Raw genomic sequence first — 8,760 nt, 5'->3', positions numbered from 1 at the left:
TAACGAGCAGTCACATCTGTGTGTGGAAGCATGGGTTTTAGCCACACTTTCCTGTAGATGGAAGGTTCAAGAGTATCTTTAAGACCTAGAATTAACCAAAGGCTTCTGACAGTTTTAAGAATATTTGCAAATTTAGCATTTACATAGTATTTCAAATTGACCCTTCCCTACTTTCCTTAGCTTTCAAAATACATGGTTTCACAGAGATAAGAAAACTAACTGCCCCTGTATAAGCAAAAGTTAAAAACTGAGGCACAGCACGAAGTGCCTTACTAGAGTGTTAAGTGCATAACTTATCCAAATAGTAAATGACCAATAAACTAACGAAGGAAAGATGTGTGTGATCTGGACAACAGATGCATACTCTACAAACTTCAGTGAGGTCATTTAGCAGGAAACACATGGAGAGTGAATTCTGATATCCAATGTTGTGTCAAAAGTTTGAGACAGGGTTTCCGGTAGCCCAGGCTGGCCTTGAATTAGTTTAAAGAGTGACTTTGAACTTTTAAATCTTCTGCCTTTACCTCCTCTAAGTACTGGGATTACAAACGTGCACCAGGACCACACCCAGTTTTATGCTGACTCTGGATTGCATTCTTAGCCAAAAAGTCTAGTTGTTGACAACAGTATATTAAAAGACATGGAGGGCTGGAGAGATGGCTCAGCGGTAAAAAGCGCTGGCTGCTCCTCCAAAGGTCCTTAGTTCAATTCCCAGCAATCACATGCTAGCTTACCACCATCTATAATGTGATCTGATGCCTTCTGGCATGCAGGTGTACATGCAGATAGAGCACTCTACATTAAGCAAATAATTAAATCTTTTAAAAATGTTTAAAATTTTTTTTATAAAAGACATGGAAAGGTACAGGCAGGGAATCATCTGAGGAAGTAAAGATGTTGAACTTGTATTCAGGTTTTGTGAACCTGCCCAAATAGCAGAGATGCTATGGTTAAGTTGTGAAAATATGGAAAAACGTCTTGCCAAATAGGAAATACCAATAAAGAGATAATTAGGGGAATCCCAATAGAGATTTTGATTGAAAAATAAATTCGGGGACCAGGGGCCAGAAAGGTGACTCAGTGTTGAGGGTCCACGGTTTTGTGCAGGGCCGTGGTTTTGTTCACAGTAGCTGCATTAAGATGGCTCACAACTGTCCTAATTCCAGTTCTAGGTGATCTGATGTCTGATTCCTGTCTTTGAAGGCACTCACATGACACATGTAACTCATACAGCAGGTACACACATAAATTAAGGGGGGCGGGGACTGTTTGGGCCATTGATGGTATTGCATACCTTAAATCCTAGCACTCAGGAAGCAGAGGCAGGCAGATATCCAAGTTTGAGGCTAGCCTGGTCTACAGAATAAGTTCCAGGACAGCTAGGGCTACAAAACCCTATCTTTAAAAACAACAACAACAACAAACAAACAAACAGCTAACACAGAGTGAAAAGAGTATTTGGAGAAAGCATTTCTACAGACTTTAATCTTGGACAACAAAACAACAGGGGGTTGGAGAGATGACTCAGAGTCTTCCAGAGGATCTGAGTTTAATTCCCAGCAATCACAGGGTGGGATCTGGTGCCCTATTTTGATGCACAGGTGTATATAAAGACAGCACTTGTATACAATATATCTTTAAAAACCTAACAAAACCCCATCAACCTTCACATCTGCATTGCAAACTACAGACTACAGTAGACTGAACCTTGTCTTCCAAACACCTGTAACTAGCAAGAGAAAAGGAATTCACATTCAAGGACTCCTTAACAAGTTTCCCATCAAATCATGGGTGTGGGGAGTTTGTGGTGGGGATACCATGGCAGCCCCATGCCAAGGTATGCCCCTGAGGAGTTAGACCACATAACAGATCTGGTATAAGGAGGCTTATTGGGGGAAAGGGTAGGGGCAGCGAGCAAGACAGAAAATGGGGAGAGCTGGGAGGCAGGGAGTACCAGAAGAAAATGATTCTGTGACAACATGGATGAATCTGGATGGTACTACAGTTAAGTGAGTAAACAAGCCACAGAAAAGCATGGCATGGTCTTACTCTTATGAAATCTAAGCAAATTAAATTTAGAAGCATAGAAGAGAACTGTTGTCAGGGAATCAGGGTAGGGTGAGAAAGAGAATGATGAGGGTTCAGTTAAAAGCAAAGTCATGTGGTGGCAGACGCCCTTAATCCCAGCACTTAGGAGGCAGAGGCAGGTGGATCTCTGAGTTCCAGGACGGCCTGATGTACAGAGAAAGAGTTCCAGAATGGCCAGGGCTACCCAGAGAAGCCCTTCCTCAAAATGCAAAACCAAAGATTTATGAAAGAGTACATGCACAGCTCCATGAGTTCAAGGCCAGCCTGGTCTACAAAGCAAGTCCAGGACAGCCAGGACTACACAGAGAAACCCTATCTCGAAAAATCGGGGGGGGGGGGGGACATCCACAGACATTGACCATCCCTCCATTTTCATGAAACACAACCTAATAGTTTTGAGGGTGAGGAGATCCTAGGTGATGTAAGGTGTTGAAAGGTCCCTGAGGGCAGGCCAGCTTAATCTAGCAGTAGCGAATGGCATTTTAAAGGACTAAACAAAAATAATAAAAAATTTCATGCTTAAGATGGTTATACAAAAGTATAATTAAGACATTCTCACACTAGGCCAGAATGTATAATATAAAAAAGACAGGACAGTACAACAGGCTAGATGGTTTAAACCATAGACATTTATTTTTTCAGTTTGAAGGGCAAAAGGTCTTAAGGTCAAATAGCCAGCAATATATAGATCTGAAAACCTTAGTTTCTCACCCTGGGCACCAAAATATGGAGATGGACCACATTAAGGATTCCTTACATTCCTCAAATGTTCTTCACATAGAGCACCAAATTGTAGTTGATGTGAATAATATTCAAAAATAATAAACTGAGCAATCAATATGAAGAGTTAAGGAAACAACACTGTCTTATTCTATTGCTGTGAGGAGACACCATGACCAATGCAACTCTTACTAGAGAAAGCTTATAATTGGGGACTTGCTTACAGTTTCAGAGGATTAGTTTGAAAGCATGGCAGCATGTTTGGTTTTAGAGTAGTTGAGAGCTACATCCTGATCCACAGAGGGGACAGGGACTTTTGAAACCCCAAAGCCCACTCTCAGTGACACATTTTCTCCAACAAGGCCACACCCCCTAATTCTTCTATGTAAGCCTGTGGAGGCTGTTCTTATTCAAATCACCACAAACAGTTAACCCTTGGTGTCATTTAACCAAGAAAGTTCTCTATTTGGGTCTCTGTGTCTTCCACTGTTTCCTGTGGGTTGCTTGAGTCTGAATCTGCTTGTCTGAATGCTATCTTGTGTATCTGTCCCTGTACTGGAGTGTGTCCATCTGTTGGCTTATCCTTAACAAAAGGTTTTGCAAAAATACAAAAAACAACAAAAACCCCAAAAGGTTTTGCTCTTTCTTACTGAACAGCACAGAAAGCATCAAATGGGGGAAGGAATTTACAGAAATCTTTTAACAGTTTTATAAGTCAGATTCTAACTGATCCTGAGGCAACAAACAGTATCAAACATTATGAAGTTACAAGCTGTCTCAACTTTATGATGGGGTTGAAGGAGATGGTTCTTGGAGAGGACCTGAGTTTGATTCCCAGCACCCACATGATGGCTTACAACCATCTGTGACTCTAGGCCCAGGGAATCTAATGCCTTTTTCTGAACTCCTTGGGCACCAGGTATGCATGTGGCGCTTATACATACCTATAGCCAGAACCTTTAATACACAAAACAAATCAACATGATGGATATTCATTTTTAAAACTGCTTTCAGTGGGGCTGGTGAGATGGCTCAGTGGTTGAGAGAGAGCACTTGGTTTTGCACAGAACCTGGTTTTGGTTTCCAGCATCCATGTGGTAGCTCACAACTGCAGTTCCAGGGGACACCAACCCTCTTCTTCAAGCATGTACATGGTATACATACATACATGGGAATGAAACACAAAATTAACAAATCTAATTAAAAATGTAAAGACTACTTTCAGTCTATTTGCTGTTTGCAGCAAATGATTATTCTGGCACATGTATTTCTCTGGGTCAGGGGCATGGAAGAATACATATTTAAGATTATAGCTATGCATTAGTTTAGATTGTAAAGGTTTAACATGGAACCCCAAGGCAAATAATATTGGCCATAGTGTTCTCTTAGAGTTGGGGATTGAGACCCCCTTAGGGGTCACACACCAGATTCATAACAAAAATTACAGGTATGAAGTAGCAACAAAAATAATTTTATGGTTGGGGTCACCATAACATGAGGAACTGTTAAAGAGTCGCAGCATTAGAAAGGTTGAGAACTGCTGTCTTGGAGGCAGATTGCACAAACCGGTGGTGTTATTTAACATGTGGATAGCAGTCTTCAGTGAGCTTGAGGTATATATTACTAATTTTGGCTGTGAAATCCAGCAAAAGTTCTAGTCTCTTAAAATTTAAGATATTTTTACCATAATGTATTGCCACAAGGAGCTTCTTTTCTGGTCTAAACAGCAGCCATCTCACTGTCTCAGATGCTGGCAACTGAATGTGTTCTATTCTCTCCTTTGTTTTTGAGGAAGCCTTGTTGTGTTGTCCAGGATGGCCACAGACCTGTAATCTCCCTGAGGGGTAGGTGACAGTTCTTAGAGGATCTGGGGTTTCCCTGATCAGGCAGAGAGGAGGAATCCAGCTGAGGAAGGGAGCCATTTAAGCCCTGGGCTCAGAGGTTATTGAGTAATGCCAGATTTCGACCTTAACAGCAGGGTCCAACAATAAACTTTATTACTAAAGTTTATTTTTAAAAAAGCTTTAACAAAACCAAACCACTTCCCACAGTCTATACAACTCAGTGAACTTTGAGCATAAATAGAATAGGCATTTAGCATAGAATTTGGAGCTCCACATTCAACTTTACATTTCAGCACTGATTTTTATTTATTTATTTTTTTATTTTTGCACTTATTCCCTACCAACTCCCACCCCAAATCCACAACAAGTAGAACTAGAAATATTTTTCTGTTGCTTTGGTAAAAACCTCATGACCAATGCAACTTATGAAAGGAAGCATTTATGTAGACCTGTGGATGGTGTCAGATCGGTAAGAGTCCAACCTGGTGGAGAGGCAAGGCAGCAAGTGGCTGGAGCAGGAACCAAAGCAGGAACTGGTGGCAGGGGACGGCTGTGTAATCCCAAAGGCCACCCCTAGTGACATACTTTCTCCAGCAAGGCAGCATTACCTAAAGCTCCCTAGACAGAGCCAACAAGTGGCCAAATACCCAAGTCTATGGAGGACATTTGTCATTCAAACCACATCTGTCCACATGAAATAAGGCCACCATTAAAACATGATGAGCACTTACATAACACTGGTGAATGAATGTATACACAGACATTGGAATACCAGAAGAAAATGATTCTGTGACAACATGGATGAATCTGGATGGTACTACAGTTAAGTGAGTAAACAAGCCACAGAAAAGCATGGCATGGTCTTACTCATATGAAATCTAAGCAAATTAAATTTAGAAGCATAGAAGAGAACTGTTGTCAGGGAATCAGGGTAGGGTGAGAAAGAGAATGATGAGGGTTCAGTTAAAAGCAAAGTCATGTGGTGGCAGACGCCCTTAATCCCAGCATTTAGGAGGCAGAGGCAGGTGGATCTCTGAGTTCCAGGACGGCCTGATGTACAGAGAAAGAGTTCCAGAATGGCCAGGGCTACCCAGAGAAGCCCTTCCTCAAAATGCAAAACCAAAGATTTATGAAAGAGTACATGCACAGCTCCATGAGTTCAAGGCCAGCCTGGTCTACAAAGCAAGTCCAGGACAGCCAGGACTACACAGAGAAACCCTATCTCGAAAAATCGGGGGGGGGGGGGACATCCACAGACATTGACCATCCCTCCATTTTCATGAAACACAACCTAATAGTTTTGAGGGTGAGGAGATCCTTTTTTTTGTTGTTGTTGTTGTTTTTTTTTTCAAGACAAGGTTTCGCTGTGTAGCCTTGGCTGTCCTGGTTTCACTTTGTAGACCAGGCTGGCCTCGAACTCACAGTGATCCACCTGCCTCTGCCTCCCAAATGCTGGGATTAAAGGTCAGGAAAATAGACCCTTCATCAATGGCACGTATACCTTTATCACAGCCCCAGGTTTCCCAGCACTGCCTCCTCCCAACAGGTAAAATGATACACATCAAGTAGCATAGGAAGCCCTGAAGACATCAGGTCAAGGATCTCGAGTCATCTTTATCTTCATTAAATTTAGTGGTTGGTATCTGAATGAGTTATTAGTAGCCTTAGAAAGTACATGTTAGGCTGGGTGCTGGTGGCACACGCCTTTAATCCCAGCACTCAGGAGGCAGAGGCAGGCCAATCACTGAGTTTGAGGCCAGCCTGGTCTACAGAGTGAGTTCCAGGACAGCCAAGGCTACACTGAGAAACCCTGTCTCGCAAAACAAAACAGAAAGTACATGGTAGATTTATGACTTCTCTGAAGAATTAATTTGACTTGTTAAAATGTGTATGTTTAGCTTTTTGACCAGTATCTTCTTTTTGTAAAGGGGCTGCTGTCTTTTTTTATGTGAAATGAGAATGCTCTATATTTGAAGATACACAAGAAAATATTTGCCAGATTGGACACATTCAAGATATTCTTATCAAGCATATTGAGATTTTCTAACTGGTTAATGAGCAACTGGAGTTTTAGTATCTTTTACTTGTTATCGTCAGAGGATTTTCATTTGTAGTGGTTTTGCTATCAATTTCTAAGCGCTTAGAAAACTCTGGCCATAGAAAATGAGAACGAAGTTAAATGCTTCCTACAGATGCATAAATTACTAAGTATGAAACACATGATTAGGAGAGCTCATCACCGGAGAATGCACGGCAGAGAGTGGTTAACATCACAGTTCCTTTCCACAAGTTTCTGCTGAGTGTGTCCACTCAGCACTTTTATTTTGTAATGTCTTAATAAGATTACCAAGTATATAAAAGCACTGGACCCACCTGGGGGTTGGAGCTTGGCTCATGCACTTGACAGTTGTAGAGTAGTACTTGACAAAGCTATTGTACTATATTTTGCCTTACTTCCTGTCTCTGTGAAATGGGGGAAATAACAAGAACTGTTATAGATTGTATAGTTTTTATAAAGACAGTGTTCTTACATAAATATAAGCAATCACAATACTTTTAAATGCTTTTTTTCTTGGTAAATTTTCCCCTCCCGTCTACCTAGCCTTCAATTGCCTCTTCTTACTCTACTACTATATGAAATGAGGCTGAAGATTCCAGATAGCTCATACAGTCCAGACCCTTCTCCCCCTTTTAAAGACAGGGTCAGGGAGTTTTGGTTGGCTAGATTGGAACTCACTATGTAGACCAGGCTGTCCCTGAACTGAAACATGTCTGCCTTTGCCTCCCAAATGCCAAAATTAAAGGAATAAGCCACTATGCCCATCTCAGTTTACTGAGATTTAATAATCTGTCTAATCTCCAAAAGGCCAAGGAATTATCCTTGGGCTGGAAAAGGGCTAGAATTTCAGATTGGGAGAGAATGGAAACAGAAGATGACTAGAAGGCAGATGACAAAGGAGGCACTATGAACAGATGAAGTTGGTTGAGATACGTAAAAAAAAACATCCTCCTGGTGTTGGAAACCTTATCTCCTAATTATGGATACTCAAATTCTCAAAATATGCTCTAAGATAATGAGATACTCATTTTTAAAGCATCTGGTAGTTTTAAGGGCAAGATAGGTTGGAAACAAGCGACTAAGCTTGCAAGTTGGCTGGGCTGCTGTCTTGTAGGGCCTTAAGAGACACACTGATCAGGTAGCGTTGGGCCTGAGAACAGCAGTAGGAGTTTTGAAAGACTTGATGAGTGAGTGCCCACGTTGAAGGAACCCTTACAGGTGCTTGCTGCCTTCGCTGGTGACCCTTTTTTAATTTTGTTTTTTTTGGTTTTTCGAGACAGGGTTTTCCTGTGTAGTCCTGCCTGTCTTGGAACTCTCTTTGTAGACCAGGCTAGCCTGGAACTCACAGAGATCTGTCTGCTTCTGCCTCCCGAGTGCTGGGATTAAAGGCATGTGACACCATGCCAGCCTGGTGACCCTTTTAATACCTCACTAAAAGGTTTAGTTACTCTGTGACAAATCAATAAACCCTACTTCATAACCCATGATTTATCTCGAGACCAGCCTGGTTTCCATAGCAAGTTCCAGGTCAGTCAGAGCTATATAGTTAGACCCTGTCTCAAAAACAGAAAATAAACAAAAAAAAAACCAAACCAAGAAATTCCCCACCCCACCCCCATCGAATTTGGGTTTCTGCATGATGCACTCACTGATCAGTATAATCAGGCTAGTGCACATTTAGCAAAACTTGATATTAAAATATTGTTTAACAGGGCTGGAGAGATGGCTCAGAGCTTATGAGTGCTGCCTGCTCTTCCAAAGGTCCTGAGTTCAATTCCCAGCAACCACATGGTGGCTCATAACCATCTATAATGAGATCTGGTGCCCTCTCTTGGTGTGCAGGTGTACATGCAAGGAGAACACTGTATACATAATAATAAATAGATCTTAAAAAAATAGTTTAACAAAATATATATTGAATCAGATCGGTGAGTTCTTGTTTGCTGACTTACTCTATACTCTATACTAATTGTTAAAAAATTATACAAACAAGTAGTTTTAAAAGTATGTTGCGCCCCGCAGTGGTGGCACACGCCTTTAATCCCAGCA

This window comes from Acomys russatus, chromosome 6, assembly GCF_903995435.1.
Source record: "Acomys russatus chromosome 6, mAcoRus1.1, whole genome shotgun sequence".
Lineage (NCBI taxonomy): Eukaryota > Metazoa > Chordata > Mammalia > Rodentia > Muridae > Acomys > Acomys russatus.
The sequence above is the reverse complement of the archived record's forward strand: the minus strand, read 5'-3'. Positions refer to the sequence as shown.